We start from the raw sequence: 19,164 nt of genomic DNA on the forward strand, positions 1-19,164 counted from the left end.
TCACAGTGCATTAAAAAGAGGCTCCTAATGAAAACATTACACGTGGACTTGATGATTACATTGGCTGCAATTGTTTATATTTAACTGATAATCGACATTTGAACTTGACTACTTCTACATACCTACTGTGCACTGCATGTATGTAATTGGTTGAGTTTTGGGACATTTTTGAATTAGAAGTTGTCTGAGGGTGTGTATTAAGTGTAAAGTCACATGAGTGAAACACCAAGCCTACATCATTTTAGCTGTAATGACCCATGAGTGAAACACCAAGTCTACATCATTTTAACTGCAATGTCCCATGAGTGAAACACCAAGCTTACATCATTTTAGCTGTACTCCACCTGGTTATACACTTCCGCGTGACTGATATAATGTTCTGAGTATTGCTTGAACAGTATTTTCCCATGTAGTTTCACACCGCCACCCTAAGTGGTCCACTTTCTAGGAACTTATTCTATCCCAGTGATGATATTGAAGTATTAATAATGTCCATAATTCATAAAGTCCAATCTACGTTTTTTTCATAATTCATATGTTTATTCACTCTATCCCCAGGAGTTGTATTCGTGAAATCATTCACTCTATTTCCCATGAGTGTTATTTGTAACATTATAATGACACAATCAAATACAATTTTGAAAGAATCTGCTTTATTGGTAAGGAAGTTGTCGATTAACACTGAACGAAAACAGAAGAGATTATAAACATTGCATAGATAACATCCTTCACAATACGAAACTCTTGTAATAGCACTTTGGGTGTTACGAAAGCGAGCTGTCAACAGAATTGGTCTGATGTGTGACGGTCTGCTGTATAGCAAAGCAGTGTTCAAAGTACACGTTTCTGTTAAATATTGCATAAATTGGATCAATATATCAATATTATATAATATATACAAGAATAGCACGACTTGTTTTTGCATTATAAATCAATGGAATGAATTCGGGTATTTTTTTTATGTACGTATGTATGTATGTATGTATGTATGTATGTATGCATGTATGTCAGGGCCGTAGCCTGACCAAATTGCCAAGGGGGGCAGAACTTTGTCTTGGTGCAATCATGCATTTAAAATTTAGAAATGTGCTAATTTACATAAATTTGCATACATATATATTTTAGCATACGCAATTAAATATCATATGTAAGGTCAGAAAAAATTTAAAAAATGCTTGTCAACGGGTAACCTAAGCCATCACATTGGGTTAGTAGGTCGATTTCATCTTTTCACAATGCTTGACAAGGATAAAACAAACCAAAACAAAGCAAAATATTTCAGGTCGAGTTTAGATAGAACTTATTCAGTCATCTTGATACTATCTCATGCAATTTGTCTGCATATAGCTACAGTTAGGAAATGTACACAATTTACGGTTAAACAGATGGTGTAGTTCCTCGCACCATCTCTTCCCAAAAAAATGTTAAGCCCCGCCAATTGAAACTCAAGCATTATTTTAGCCACCTCTTCTCAGGCTTCTGTCACCTATACACTACAGTGGAGATAAAATCATATGGTACAATGATGCATTGGAAGGAGACAACTCCAAAGGTGAAAAAAATGAAAATAAGACAGTGTAGGAGGCCATTTAGAGGCATGAAATATCGAACCATAGACATAATAAAATACCAGAATTGAAACAATTATGCTATGTATTACATATTATCTGGAAGTGTATTTTGTTGTGACAAAGCTGAAAGATATTATGCAGATGTACACATGGTAAATGACTTCTCCTGAAGTTTAATTTCGTTCCAAAAAATCCCGAATTAAAAGAGCAAAACATTTCAAGACTTTCAGACTTTTGATGGCCCAATGGTGTAAACTTTTGTTCAATTCCTTTTTAGTGCACATTGGATATTTAATCTCAATTCATGCTTGTATGCAACATCAGAGCCAAGTAAACCACTGTATAAGATATTATATAATTTGGAATAGAATCAAATGTATATTGTTACATGTACTATTCTGAAAATATAAAGACATGTCCTTAATTTTGAAAAAAAAAATGCGAAGCCCGCATGAGGATATATTGCCCATCACCAGAAAAACATATATGGGTAGGTTGAACAGCTAATTTTTTTTTCTGGCCTAATGTCGTATCTTTCAAAGTAGTTGCCGAAAAGATGTCACATTCAAAGTAAAAAAATGGATGGTGCTTTCTCAAATAAGTAACACAACAAAATAATCATTTTCTTTACCCAACTCCCAAAACTGTTATGGCCTCGTTTATGTCGGAACCCAAGGTGAACTCAGTGAATTATCCTTGTCATTATCATTATAAGGGAAATTGAAGTTTGGATTTTGATGTCGAAGGTACAGCTCTGTTTACAAATTCAGGCCATTCTTTCCGGAATTCCATAGCAAGTCGCTTCAAAATGAATTGCGGAACAACGCTAGTGTCAACTGGTGCAATGAGATAATTATATCAAACAACATTTTAACCAAAGACAACGTCGAACACAATTATTGAAAGAAATATCTTCAAATAGTGGATCATAAACTGCGTACCTAATTTAATAGTTTTTCAGGGCCACCAAATATTCCAAAAAGAGATCTGCCGTTTTATCAGCATGAAATGTTTTAATATAAAGAACAAGATGTAAATGAGATCGAGCGCATCTACGGAGTCACGAGTCACTGCATGCAGCATAGCAGGCAACCTCACGTTGAACGACTTTTTCCGTCTTTTTTTGACTTGTTATCTTCAAATGAAGGAGACTTTCAAGACTACTGTTACTCGCAGAAAATGCACAGTGCATGTGCGCACTTCTTTTGTACTTTCTCGCGCAAAAAAAAATAATTTGCTGCAAAATGTTACAATTTTAACTGGACACACTTTAATTCAAAGTTAAGCCAGCGTACAATAGCGATATAAGATACATATTAGCCATGAGTCAGTGTACAGTCACTTTAGTGAACTATCCATTGAAATCGCGCATGCTAGGAATCGTCACGTAAATAACGATTTTAATAGCATCGCTATGTATTCAAAAAGTAGCTTTTTTTTATTCTTTTTACCAAAATCTCAGGGGGGCAGCTGCCCCCCTTGCCCCCCCCCCCGCAGGCTACGGTACTGTATGTACTATGTATGTTTGTTTGTATGTATGTATGTATGTATGTATGTATGTATGTATGTATGTATGTATGTATGTATGTAGTTATTCAGATTTTAGTGTATACGTGTAAATTAATTCATCAATGTCATTAACACTACATCGGCACAGTTAAAGTAAATATATATATAATCCTTGTCGGCATAACGTTCATACTTGTTCATTAACAAATTGGTTATTTTTCGCTGCTATTTTCTATGGAAAAAAAGTATGTTTTCGCTGCAGAACCAGGTGCTTCTTTGACTTGCGCGGGGTTCGGTTCACGCGTACAACACGTGACGTGATGCTACTAGTCATAATAAAGTTATGTGGGTAGACACGGTTCGAGTACCCCTAATGTCGTATGTAATTCAATAATGAGCAAAAACTACTTTGCATGCTGTTCGATATCAATTTGAAAGGTTGACCAATTTGCCGATGGAAATCATGTGGACTCCCCAAGCTACACAGTACAATAGTTGCACAATTGAATACTGAAGAGTCATTTTACAATTACGTTAATCAATTGAACATTTACTTGTCAACCTGAATGGTATTTATATAGATGTCAGTTTTTTGGACAAGAGGAATATGTAGATAGGCTGGTTGAAAATTGGTTTACAAGGAAATACATTCTGCAAAACTCACGACTTAGTGAAATAATACACTAATGTGATTATCTCTGGAGTACTTTTAAAATCGACAATTGCCTGGCGTGACCAATTTGCTCTTGTACACATGGCATTTCATTGTACATAAGAACCTGGTTCCCCTTGATTAAAATACCACTCATTTCCCACCAGCTAAATACATCATGCGATTACATGCTTTCATATGCTAACATGCACTTTACTCGGAGTGGAGAAGTGGTCGAACTTCAAGAAGAATAAACATAGATTGAGTTTAGTTTTGAATCAGTAGAGACGTTGCGGGTCCCCTGCGGTTAGTTCAATATCGTCATCTCGATAGTAATGTCAATTGTGACGGAAATAACTATAAGGACCTCCCACTGTACGATATGTACAATGTATCTATAGTTCACATCCCTTAATAGTTTACATCACTGCAGCAATACCTCGGGTAGATTCTTGTTGTATAATGTGGACCATCCTCTAGTTCATCTTCAAAAATATTAATGTCTGTTAATCTGGTCATTCAGGATTCAGAGAACAGAGTATAGTTGTACAGGTAAGGATGGAAATTATTTTGATATTCTACTAATGTGTTGAATCTATGAGTACCATTGTACTGTTTACTGTGTTATTTCGTAGTTGACGAATGTATTGTAATATTGCCAGTTACGTTAACTACGCTTGACTATTTAAAGTGGCCTGATGGATATCAATGAGGCTCGGCTGTTTATTTTGGATTTTAATTTAAAGAAAATTATTATATCTTCCTATTTGAGAAATCAAAGTCTGTATTTGAAACTCAATTCATTGTAAAAGCTATCTAAAAATATGAGTAAATAGGTTCTTGTTGTACGTACAATAACAAAAATTGTACACGGTCATGTTATTAATGTTTTACAATTTATAGAGTTACAAACAAGGACTTGACATATTTTGTTTCACATTGATTTTTCAAGAAGGAAGCCATGATAAAATTGTTTTTTTATTAAATTAAAAATCCAAAATAAATACCAGATCCGCATCCATATTGCCAGTTTAAATCAATACTACTGTCGTGACAGTTGGGCAGGTGTCTCGATGGTTTGAACATTTCAGATAATTGCCATCTATGAATGTAAACAATGACAAACAACTGCATCTATAAGCATTGGATACAACTAGTCGATCCGATAACACCAAATGTTTTTGCCAAGAAAATTTGTCATTTTGAGGGCGTAGTCTTTGATGCAATAGGCCATTCCAGACTGCAAAAAAGAAAATTGTGGATACGATCACCTCAAGAGATTTGTCACGTGGTATTCTGTATACGTGTAAATCTGGGTTGTTTTCGTATTGCTTAGACAGTAATTAAGGAAAGCAGCTGTGCTCTATGATTAACCGAGTAACCTATACCATGTATACCTCAAGGGTACAGACAAGAAGTAGAGCGCCACCATGGAAATTTTTGGAAACGCCTATACAGTTCTGACGTATAGTTGTTTTCCTACTAAGACGGTTCTTTGCTTGCATAAATCTGTTTAATTTTGTTACTGATTGTATGTTGGAATAGTGGCTGTTTATTCCTCAACACGTGCTGAAATTCTTTCTCCACTGTGCGCGGCAACTACATTCCACAATATTTATTTCTTCTTTCAGCTAAGGAAAATACGAGTGACCTAACGGGCCTTTGTCAATGCGTCGATTAGTGACAACCCTTAGGTCACGAGTATTTTGGTTTCATTTTAGATTTCGTTTCCTAAATCAACAACAATAAATCACAGTAAGAAGCAAAGATACTTCGGAATAGAGCCCTCTGTTTATGTAACATAATTTGAAAATAATACACGACAACCATATTCAATGACCGTACATTATTCGGTTTGTCAAATTTAGTTTATACTTGCTACAATTCATACAAACGATAAAATGAATGTTTACATGCCATACCATAGATGAACATTCTATTTCTAATTCCATGTATAGTGAACATTGCATGTAATTATTATATATGAGCAAGAAAATACTTGTATCGGTGTGACTGCAATGTATTGCAGTACAATATCGACAGCATTGTTGTATGTATGTAGGTAGGTAGGTAGAAAGAAATGCATAAGGAACTTGTGAGACAGTCCGAATAAATAGATGTAATCCGACGTTTCACATAAAAAATCTTTTTCAAGATATTAAAAGGTGAGACATATTAGGTAAACACCTGAATATATCTGAATGTTATGGAACAAAATGACAACCGCACGTGATTAACGTTTATACGTGTAAAAAGTTCTAATATTCGCACGCACCAAATAGAGCCCAATAGAACACGCCTGAAATATAAGCATGATTAGACTGGGAATGACGTGAATAATCTATTAATTCCAAGGGGTTCCAGCGTTCCGAGACGGAAAATGATTTCCTCTTCCTTCAACCACAATAGTTTCGCATCACCAGAAACCTTACAAATTCCTGAAATAGACATATCTGATACACTGTGATCGTTAGTAATAAAATGCATAGATACAGGATAGTTACGATTCTTTTGTCTGGTCAGGCAGAGATGTTCCACGAAACGATCACCAAGACGACGTACTGTCGAACCTATATATAAAATCACATTTCTGGCATGTAATACAATACACTACGTTAGTACTAATACAAGTAAATCTACTCGTAACAGCCACATTGTTCTTAGGGCCAAAACATGATTGTTAAAGCTGTTAAAGGTACTTCAGGAAATCATGAATTGGTAATCCTATTAGAACGTAAGATATTAAAATGCTTGTATGTATGTATATATGTATGTATGTATGTATGTATGTATGTATGCATGCATGCATGTATGTATGTATGTATGTATGTATGTATGTATGCTTGTTCTTAACTCTAGTGGAAAAGGGATGGTATGTTAGAGCTAATATGGGACGATCGTTGTTACTCTTCTGATCACGCGATTTGATACAAGCTTCCCTATGCAAAGATGACACCACCTTAAGTAAAGCCGTTTGTATGTATGTATGTATGTATGTATGTATGTATGTATGTATGTATGTATGTAATATTCAAACGAGCTCGCACGATCGTTCCACAAAATCAAGTTGTGTTTTCTTTTACAAATTTTGCTCTTTGTGTTAAACGTATGTTATATAACAGAATTTCTCATTAATATATGGCCACTTAATGAACAAGCGTTGAATTCTCGCTATAGATGTAGCCACGTAATCAGTCGCAAGGAACTTCTTAGATATAACTACATGTCGGTTTTACTTTAGGCCTGTCTTTTAGCTTTTTCCTTACGTCAACCTCTCCGCGTGTCTTACTCTTCTATTTTTGCTACTTTTATCATTTTCTTTGATTGTTGCGATTTTTGGAAAAGATGTATTTCACTTACTTTAATACTTGTAGCATGTATTTCATTAAACCTGAATAAGTATATCTCATTCTATGTCATTGTCATATCTAGACAAAGTGTATAGTTCAAACCTATTGTTAGATGTTTCATCATTTCGATATAATGTTTAGAGTAGTGCTACTAATTGTGTTTTGAATAGGACGTTGTTTGCATTCATTCCATCCAACAAGCGTGTCACGTGTCTTTATCTTAAGCAGATAGAAGCCTAAACACACACTGGACGCAAGAGGGCTTCAACATTGAGATGACAACTTCTACAATTTGCTTTCTAAACTGTAGTGTCGTTCAGCCCTAACCAGTGAGCGCTTGACACACGTGCACGTCATAACTTACAAACTATCGATCGATCAATCAATCAATCAATCAATCAATCAATCAATCAATTATTCATTCATTCAATCAATCAATCAATCAAAATAATTTGTATGCCGCCAAAATCCAATATGACGTAATGTTCTATGGCGCTGAAAAGGAACAATAGTAATGTAAATGTAAAAAGTTAGAGAAAGCTCTTGCAAACTGATGTGTCTTGAATTATCGACGGTTGATGAAGAACAAAGTTCAAGTGCTATACTGTTCCATAAGACTGGCGCTGCTTGCGAGAACACACGCTCACCGTATGACGTTGCAGCGGGGTACATGAAGTAGACTTTTATTATTTGAGCGAAGTGAACGAGTTGCGGGTTTACTGTTAATCAAGTCAGCTATGTAACCAGGAGTAGTGTTCTTTCTGTGTGTTATGTGTTTCTTTTACCATTTACGATTCTTTCAAATTTTACTCATATTATTCATGTGGATTTGAATATCTGGCTAGGACATAGTTTGGATCGTTGGATATATGAACAGCAAACTGCGATTATTTTCACCACGATATTATCATCAAGTTAGAAAACAGCTAGTCTTGTATGTAATACGACCTTGGGTCTGTGCTCCGAAGGTTGTCCAATAATAACCGAAGGATGAGAGCAATTGAGGGCTCGATTGGGACTTTCAAGCAAAGCAACTTTTGGTCGCTTATTATATCAGCAGAAATCCCGAACGTCTTGAAACTACACTAGATAACAATATGCATGTGAAAATAAGACAAGTGGACTAGTGTACAAGTGTATTTTTGTGTCAATATATTAAAGCTGCAACGTGGAATGGGATTTATAAAAAAAAAATGTTTTGTTAGATAGAATAACCTAATTGTAGTAGTGTACACCTTGAACAGTACTGCATCACCTGTGGGTAAACATATTTACTGTAGTTGTATACACAATAAACCAAATCAAATCAGTTTGGGTTGGCACCCAAAATAGCGCCATCAACGGTGATTATCATTTCAAACTGTTTATGTTCTGCTTATAGATAATACTGGTTAAAATGTACAATGTCTAAATACTGGTATTTTAACAACGTTCAGTGAATGTATTTGGATTGTCATACCAAAAAATGACACTCTAGCAGTGCAGTTGGTGACAAATTCAAAACCATGATTTCGTTCAAAATTTAAACTTGCCACTAGCTCTACCTTCAGATAATATTAAGCACTAATTAATATATAAAATATCTTTTCATAAGTAATTGACCATTTTTTTAGCTAACATATCTTTAGTTATTTGATGAAAAAATTGTTCCAATCTCAGCTAGTGCAGATTTAACATGTCTCGGCTCCTCCTGTTATTGAGAGCTAAGAAGTATAATGTACCATAAATATAAGAACTGAATCATTTTGATTACATAATTTTCTTTTTTTTTAACAAAAGCCACACATGTACACGGTCTCAGCATGCACTCCCTTTTCATGAATATAGTACAGACTCTGTGTACAAACTCATACCGCAGTCCCAGCTAGCGATGGGAAATGTGCAAATAAATAGACAACTATTCTCATTCTTTGTCGTCAGGTTTGAGAATGTATCCAGCCATTACTACTTTCTATCCAACAGTGACGGAATGAAATGAACAGTTAATGTCATGTAGCGTACGCCCTCAAGCTTGCATCGTCTTGATACTGATACAATTGGTCAACATCTCTAATTCTCTAAATGTATGCTATATTTAATTATATTCAATAAAATAAGTACAATCATCTGTAAAAACGGTGATGGTCGAATTAAATTTGTATTAAGCTAGTGTTTTGTAAGTTTTTAAAATTAAAACTAATTGGTGATGAGAACATTTAATCTAAAATTACATTTGATAACATCGTCAAAACACTTTCATCTGCTACTTTGAAAGCTTAATTACCAATCATCGTGGCTCTATATATGGATTAATATTACAAGATGGGGTTTTAGTAATTGCTTGTATGTAATACAGAGCATATACCTAGAGTTTTGAGGTTCCAATCTCTCAGAGAAAATATCATACTGTCTTAGACTAATAGAAACATCCAACTTTAGATGAGCCTTTTTAGATGCACTTATCAAGATCTGCAACATGTGTTTGATGTGTAAACAGTAGAATAGGATACACGAGTGCAATTTGAACGTTTGATCATCGTCCCGAAATATCGTCCACCAAAGTATTGTTAACTCTGCTCCTACCTGTACTTTGAAATATAAGAACACGAAATAGTTGGGATTTTCTTAATTACTAAATTGACCGTAGCATATACGCATGTTCATAACATATTTTGTAATGTATTCACTTTATATATTTGCTTTTGACACGCTTCCAATAATGAGAGCGCTCATGGAATAGAATAGACTAGAATATCAAAATATATAGACTTAACATGTAAAGGAAGACATAGAAATCCGAGATTCAATACAATTTGTAATGACGTCTTCGAAGTGAAATTATAAATATTCATATTAAATAAATGAGTTGACGTATGACAAGGATAAATTACGTGGGTTGTTTTGATTGACGGGAAAATTGTAAATGTCATAACGTTCGACATGAAGAATTTATCACGTGTCACCAGATTTTACAGAAGAAAGTACCTTGAATTGTTCAATATATAGCCATCTGGATTGCAAAGTGACGAGTGTTTACTAATTGTCCACTTAGTATCACTACAATGTCAGAAAAGGGTCATGATATCTAGGTTAGCATTCTATTTCCGAATCTGATGACGTATGTCTTAGCTTCACTTTTTTATAACCTTACTAAATAATGTAGATATATCGACATAATTTTTATCTCACGATGTGTGAGTTTAGACTTTTTGTTTTGAAATGCCGGAGTATCATTTTGTAGTAATTGAAGCACATCCAAGCACTAGGATGTGCACATCATACTGCTAGAAGGTGCAAGGTTCCGTGTGTATGTATGTATGTATGTATGTATGTATGTATGTATGTATGTATGTATGTATGTATGTATGTATGTATGTGTGTGTGTGTGTATGTATGTATGTATGTATGTATGTAATGTATGTATGTATGTATGTATGTATGTATGTATGTGAGTATGTGTGTATGTATGTATGTACCTACGTACGTACATGTGTGTGTGTGCGCGCGCGCGCGCGTGTGTGTGTGTGTGTGTGTGTACTTGGGTATTTGTACGTTTGCAATTGCATATTTTGGCATGTAGAAAATGTTAATTTTTTTAATACATATGTTTTGCTAGTACGTGTCTGCTTTAGTTCTACTGATAAACCAATGATTTATTATAGATAGTTTGTGTTAAATGTGTTGTAGTAATATTCTAGCAGTAAATGTTTCATACATTTATATAATGGTTTTTATTTCAACTATTTCAACTAATGATACACATTAGCTATTCATCATTTTAAGATATAATGTTAATATCAATTACAGTTTAACAATTTATTTAATTTCATAAGTTATCGTAAATGACCATAGGTAGTAAACCTAAAGGCTATAATACTAGTTACTTGTAAATTTTGATATAAATAAGAGGTCACCATGGATATACTATAAATTGTGTCAACAATACAGTTCTGTTACATTCGTGCAGCTATAAATAGAGCTCTCGCTGCACGTGAATTATAAACACGTGGTTAGCCTTTATAATTATATTAAGATTACATTTGATGTTAACACATATTCTTCCTACAGCCGCCAGGTATGATCGTATCATGTTTTGCGACATGCCTCTAATTCTCCTAAGATAAATGTCGTTCTCAGATTAAAATTGAAAAAAGACTATGACTGTCTCTAAATATGTGCGAAGGGAGACACATTTTATCATGTTATCCTAAATAACCTCAAAAACAACCTCAAACTATTTCCTACGGTTCATCATAAATAGGCCAGTAATCTTAGACTATTTACTGTCATTGTGACGCATGTCTTAATGTTCCATTTTTTTTAAATTATTAAAATAAATTTAAAAACGTCCATACATTATTTTTAATATTCATTTTTGTTGACGAATCGTCAGTGTTCACTATCCTAAGCATATTCATAGATTTAGCACATTTATATTGAAGAATCTGGGGCATTTTTCACATGTTTTTATTTTTTCAATATTTGTTATTTTATAAACCTGCAATGACTGTAAAAGATTATGACTGTAAACGTCCGACTAGGTTTTTCCACTGATCAAAGTATGTGCTTTATCTAGGACGTAAGAAAAACAATGCGACATGGGCTCACACAACAATAAACACAAACTTAGAGTCACGAATCACTGGACAAATAAACACAATTATCCAAAGTTGTAACGCTCTGAATGGAACTCTCTCGTGGCAAACAGAGAAAACAGTCAAATATGACAACTTGAAAGTTAAACAAACTACTTTAAACATATGCTCTAATCAGCAGTATAAATCTGAGGCTGGATTTGTAAGATACATAGGACCTGACTAAAAAAAATTCTAACTACATTTAGATGTTATTCCCGAATATGTTTTTTCTTTCAGCCAGGGAAAATACGAGTAACCCAAGTGTTCGTCACTACTCGTCTATCAACTCGTAGTGACAAATAGTAGGTTACGAGTATATTCCGGTCGAGTAAAGAAAAATATTGGAGAATAATGTGATTATACCAGCAACATTAATATCAAAGGAAAATCCGGGAAAGTAATGCCATATTAATAATAATTGTAACGTTTTGACTCATATTTCGAACACAGCGGAACCTAGACACGCATTCTCGTGACGTAGAATGACCAGACTATATATTCCATATTTTTTGTTCAATATGGCTCGTGCATGATATAAATATACATTGTCCTGTTCGCTATTAAAGAATACAAACAGACAAATGCCAACAACCATGAACAGTCATGTAAATGTGTAAAGACGGGTTACGGTCTGATCTAATCAAACAATTTGTACTTATTAAACCTTCAACGAATTTTCAAATTTTCTTGAAAAAGTGAAACTTGTGTATAAAATTATATTGTGGTCATCCACGTATTCATTCAAATGTCTGTGTCCACTATTCCATAACGCTTGAGTTACTGTTTTGTGAAACTGCGTTGATTAAAGAATATCTGAGGAAACTTACTTTTTTTGACATTACAAAGTCAAATGTGCATAGAGGAATTGCACAAAACTAGATCACCATGAATGGAGCCAAAATTAACAAGCAAAATAAAAGGATATAAACAAAGGGACTTATTTCAGTACTTAGATTTAGTTCGGTAGTTTAGAAACACATTATCCTAGAATGTTAGGCGATCAAGTCTGTATGTAATTCTTGTTATGTTCACCCTAAAGTTCACAACGAATCAGAGCATGTCTTCTTAACCACGTTTTCAGAAAACACGTGGCTATTAATGTATTATCTTCATGTTAGTAATTGCTTCAGACGGAGTCGACTCCAGTCATCTTATATTTTCTTTTCAACGATAGTAATGCCGATTTGTATTATCACACTCTCTTTCGACAACAAATATAATCATGACTTCCCAATCCCACGCTCAGATCACAGTATATAGTACGTGATAAAGAGATTGGTATGGCTTACCATATAGGTTTTCAGTGATAATAATTCGATTTTGCATTGTAGCGATGCGAGAGCAATACTATGACCACAACTTTAGTAGTCAACATGTGTTTAAAAATACAATCAACAGTTAATTTTCTCTAATTTCTCAATAAATGTGAATCACGAAAACCCCCGTCAAACGCACTATTACTGAATTCAAGCGTGTGTGTGTGCGTGTGCGTGTGCATATATAAGTAAAACATGATAAAAACACACTGTTTACATTTGCCCCTTAATTGCCCCTGCGTTATAATCCTACTTACTAGATGGTACAAATAGCTTACAGCTCTTTTCGGAGTTACAAATGCGGCCTATGCCCTTATATGACACTACGAAGCGGGCTATAACCTAGGTATGTATGTATGTATGTATGTATGTATGTATGTATATGTATGTATGTATGTATGTATGTATGTATGTACGTATGCATGTATAATCTGTAGCTATCCACAGCAATCATTAAAAACATATGCTACGATGTTCGACGAGGGACGTATAAACTTCATCCCAATATTTTTGTATTGTCATTATTATATATTATATTATACCAGTATATTGATGGCGCAAATCGCGAGATCTGATTGGTCTAGACATCGAACTAGCACGTCTAAAACGAACGATAATGCACGGTTGGCACGCGTCCAAATTTTGTTCGTCGTATGAGCGTTGAGTTGTAGTCCGCCGTGATACCGATAGTGGACTCTTCGAATTGTCAGAGGAGGATTTTCTCTCAATGAGACAATATTTTATGAGAAATCATGAAGGACATTTCGAAAGCAACCAAGTCATCGCGTATTTGTTCAAATCATCGCCTCCTACATGTACATGTACTAAGGTCAAGGCATGCACGAGATCGGTCCAAGCCTCGGGCCTCGCTCGGCGCGGCTGGAGTGGTGAGCTGTCCTGTCCTGTCATAAAAATGAGGCAAGTGAAATAGCTTACACTGGCCGACTTACCATTAATCTAAATAGAAATTTGTCTGGGATCCTGTCCTAAAGTATCAGTCATCAATCCGAAAGGGAAATCCTCAAACCTGAAAATCTACTGACGTAACTTCCAGTAATATAAATACATTGTAAATCAACCTGTCCATCACTTCACCGAGACGTGAATTCGGCCGGGAATGATCGAAGCACGCTGTATTCAATAAACCACTTCAAGTTTATACCTTGAGTCAAACAGGTTGTTTATTCATCACTGTGCACTTTTAATGAGCCGATCAATGTACAGATTATCCCTAGAAACGACTAGCAGATAAAATAATTCCAGTCGCAGCACGACGTTCACGTTGAGGCCAAGATCAGCTGTCTTGAAAGCAGCGTTATCGTTATGCAAATTAGTCACAGAGGCGCATATGAAACGAGAAAACGTTAGTTCTTATCTTGTTTCCGTTATTTTCAATATACTAGTATAATATAATAGCGATAAACCACCCCCTGGGGAAGGTATACCACTCGGTTTTGACCAGTGAACTCAATATATGCACTCGCTATCGCTCGTGCATATATTTCGTTCGCTGGTCAAAACCTCTTGGTATACCATCCCCAGGGGGTGGTTTATTGCTTAAATATTAAACCCCTTCATTTTTTTTATTTTCCTGACATGCAATTTTGAAATTACTTTTATTATATTTTAGACTCTCACAAATTGAATGCAGGATTAAGTATGTACATATAAAGTTGTGAAAGGGTGCCCTCAAACGTCAGCCAGCATAGCAAATATGAGCCGGCAGAGCAAATATATGCTCAAACGGATATATTTTATTGGCAATAGGACCAAATGCACCATTTCTCTAAATTGTCTCTCACACAATGTTTTATTATTATATAATATTTAAACCCAATCACTTGTAATAGTAATAATAATAATAATAATAATAATAATAATAATAATGATAATAATAATAATAATAATAATAATAATAATAATAATAATAATAATAATCTTTATTTATACTGGATATCTCTTTAAGTATATAAACACTTGTCTCCCAAGAAGTCCAGTGAGGGCCATCCCTCATGGGTTCAGTGTTAATGCAGGAGGAAACTGGAGTACCCGGGGAAAACCTGCGTTGTTCGGTAGAGTCAAATTGAACGACACTCTTCTTACTTACAGTGTGGTAAATTTAATCGAACCCCGACCGTAATGGTAAGAGGCAAGTGGTTTAACCACTCGGCCACCGGCAAAAATGATCCACACCCATTCCCCGCCAAACGGTTTGCTACAATTTTCTACAACATTCACGCCTAGGGAACAAGCGGAATTTACTGGGGAGGCTGAGAAGAAAATGGGGGTCATATACATAAAGATGGCTCAATGGAGAGAACTGTGTTCAATGCATTATTAGATGCCCCATGGCTTTCAATAATGTGTAGTGTTAAATTGTATGCCTCTAAATGGCCTTCTACATATCTTTGGGAAATTTTCTTAATGCTTGTTTCCGATCACAAAGGCATAAAGATATACATAGAAATAGAAGTGAATAGTGACTATTGCACTATTTTGTATATATGCATGTATAGGTGAAAATGTGGTTAAAAAAAAACTATAATACTAGTTACTTGTAAACCTTGTATAAATAGGTTACCATGGATATACTATTGTATCAACAATACAGTTCTGTTGCATTCATGCATTTACGAATAGAGTCCTCACTGCACGTGAACTATAAACACGTTGTACGACTTTATAATTGTATTAAGATTACATTTGATGTTAACACCTATACTTCCTACAGTCACCAGGTATGATCCTATTATGCTTTGTGACATTCTTGTAATTCTCTTAAGACAAACGTAGTTCTCAGATTAAAATTGAAAAGAGACTACGACAGTCTCAAAATATGTGCAAAGGAAGACACCGGATCACCTTTTATCATCTTACATCCAATAACCTGATATGGTGTTTTCTCTCTAAACAACCTCAAACTATTTCCTGAGGTTCAGCATAACTAGGCCAGTAATCTTAGACTACTTGCTGTCATGACGAAGCACGTCTTAATATTTAATTGTTATAATTGTATTAATAAATTTAAAAACGTCCATAACATTTTCTAAATATTTTTTTTTACGAATATTCAGTATTCACCACACCAAGCAAACATTTTTCCCTTTTTTTACCTTTTTTGCTGTTTCCCTTTTCATCATAATGACGGGCAAACAGTTAATGAGTTTACCAACACACGACACACAGGATATGGGCGGAGCATTGTCTCAATAATATTTTTTTTTTAGAAATGATCCACACCCATTCCCCGCCAAACGGTTTGCTACAATTTTCTACAACATTCACGCCTAGGGAACAAGCGAAATTTACTGGGGAGGCTGAGAAGAAAATGCGGAATTTACTGGGGAGGCTGAGAAGAAAATGGGGGTCATATACATAAAGATGGCTCAATGGAGAGAACAGTGTTCAATGCATTATTAGACGCAAAGAGGAGTACCCTATGGCTTTCAATAATGTGTAGTGTTAAATTGTATGCCTCTAAATGGCCTTCTACATATCTTTGGGAAATTTTCTTAATGCTTGTTTCCGATCACAAAGGCATAAAGATATACATAGAAATAGAAGTGAATAGTGACTTGCACTATTTTGTATATATGCATGTATAGGTGAAAATGTGGTTAAAAAAACTATAATACTAGTTACTTGTAAACCTTGTATAAATAGGTTACCATGGATATACTATTGTATCAACAATACAGTTCTGTTGCATTCATGCATTTACGAATAGAGTCCTCACTGCACGTGAACTATAAACACGTTGTGCGACTTTATAATTATATTAAGATTACATTTGATGTATTAACACCTATTCTTCCTACAGTCACCAGGTATGATCCTATTATGCTTTGTGACATTCTTGTAATTCTCTTAAGACAAACGTAGTTCTCAGATTAAAATTGAAAAGAGACTACGACAGTCTCAAAATATGTGCAAAGGAAGACACCGGATCACCTTTTATCATCTTACATCCAATAACCTGATATGGTGTTTTCTCTCTAAACAACCCCAAAACTATTTCCTCAGGTTCGGCATAACTAGGCCAGTAATCTTAGACTACTTGCTGTCATGACGAAGCACGTCTTAATATTTCATTGTTATAATTTTATTAATAAATTTAAAAACGTCCATAATATTTTCTAAATATTTTTTTTACGAATATTCACCACACCAAACAAACATTTTTCCCCTTTTTTACCTTTTTTGCTGTTTCCCTTTTCATCATAATGACGGGCAAACACTTAATGAGTTTACCAACACACCACACACAGGATATGGGCGGAGCATTGTCTCAATAATATTGTTTTTTAGAAATGATCCACACCCATTCCCCGCCAAACGGTTTGCTACAATTTTCTACAACATTCACGCCTAGGGAACAAGTCGAATTTACGGGGTGCGGCTGATAAGAAAATGGGGGCCATATTATACATAAAGACGGTTCACTAGAGAGAACAGTGTTCAATGCATTATTAGACGCAGAGAGAAATAGGCGCAAGCCAAGAACGTAGGAGGTCCTAAGCCGTAACTCATTTTTCTTCGTTCAGCTAGGGAATAAACGAGTGACAACTCTTCGGTTACGAGTATTTTCCAGCCTAAAAAAGAAAGATATTGGAGAATAATGTAATTATACCAGCACCAGTAATATCAAAGAAATATCGGGGAAAGTAATGCCATATTAAACACGCATGCTCGTGACGTAGAATGGCCAGCCTATATATTCCATATTTTGTGTTCAACATGGCTCGTGCATGGTATAAATATATATATTTATTGTCCTGCTCTCTATTAAAGAGTACAAACAGACAAATGCCAATAACCATGAACAGTCATGTAAATGTGTAAAGACGGGTTACGGTCTGATCTAATCAAACAATTTGTACTGATTAAACCTTCAACCAATTTTCAAATTAGATTGTTGTCGTCCACGTATTCATTCATTCCAATGCCTGTCGTTTTTTGAAACGAAAGCAAAATCAAACCACAAACAACGTTTCAACGTTTTACTGGAAAGTTATGGGGCACCTTTTACTCGCACTATCTGCAGTTTCTTTGAAGTTTGCACTTGTTTATATACTAAAAATGATATCAAAGCGAAGATCAAAGGAAAGCGAAGACAGCAAGTAACAGATACCGTGGAATATGAACATATCCTATTGGACGTCCTAAATGTACAAATAAATTGTAAATTTGTAATCAATGTTTGGGGCGGGACCTCGTTTCTGGCTCATATTGCATGACTAACTGACACCAGCCATCCATCCACCCACACAGTGACGGTTGTTTGTACATTATACAAGAATTGTTTTTACTAGGTTATCGTCGGCGTTATTTTTTCAATCAAATGTATTTATTGTGATGTCATACCGACGGTGTTATTAGTTTAAATAATTTGGGTTGTGACCTAGACGGAAGCGGGGAGGGGCCGGCTGCGCATCTGGACTGTGTAAAATAAAATCAGGTGACTCTGCTGAGACTTCCAAATCCAAACGGTAAACCCAAACTCTAGACATTCCACACACCCAAAAACTTACGGAGCTCGAGACCCTTGATCTACGTAATGTTTGAGACGGCACTTCGTATGATGAAAAAGGCCTGATCAAAACAATTGATTATTTGAATAATGAAATAATAACAATTGTAAGCAAATTGTGAGAATGCACCGAATTTTGTGAGCAAATTTTTTGTAAAATATACCCCTGAACTTGGGCAGGTCTTTCAAAAAATATTCCAACCTAGAAAAGAATGCATTTTCTCATACTTAATGAGCACAAAAAACACCCTTTTCCAGCACATTTTGGGTGAATCGACGTAACATAGGCATTACTATATGTTTCTGTTAAACCGCCGAGTCAGACCACTATGGACACAAGGTTGCCGTGTCCCTGGACTTTCGTGCGATCGACCTGTTAGTAATACGAGAGAGCCAGGAACACAGCATGGCAATAGACTTGACACAGTGTAGCGAAAGATCAAATTAATGAGATATACTAAGCTTAGCGTCGTACATTCTTTCCCCATGCATGCGTCTCAGTTTTTCCCTTTTTTAAAAACACTGACAGATCTAGCTAGATACAGATTATTGTTCGCTAAAATTTGAGGAGTGACTTTGATTTAATGATGCCTGATAGGCTGATATCTATATTAATTTTT

This window comes from Glandiceps talaboti, chromosome 21 (genome assembly GCF_964340395.1).
Source record: "Glandiceps talaboti chromosome 21, keGlaTala1.1, whole genome shotgun sequence".
NCBI lineage: Eukaryota > Metazoa > Hemichordata > Enteropneusta > Spengelidae > Glandiceps > Glandiceps talaboti.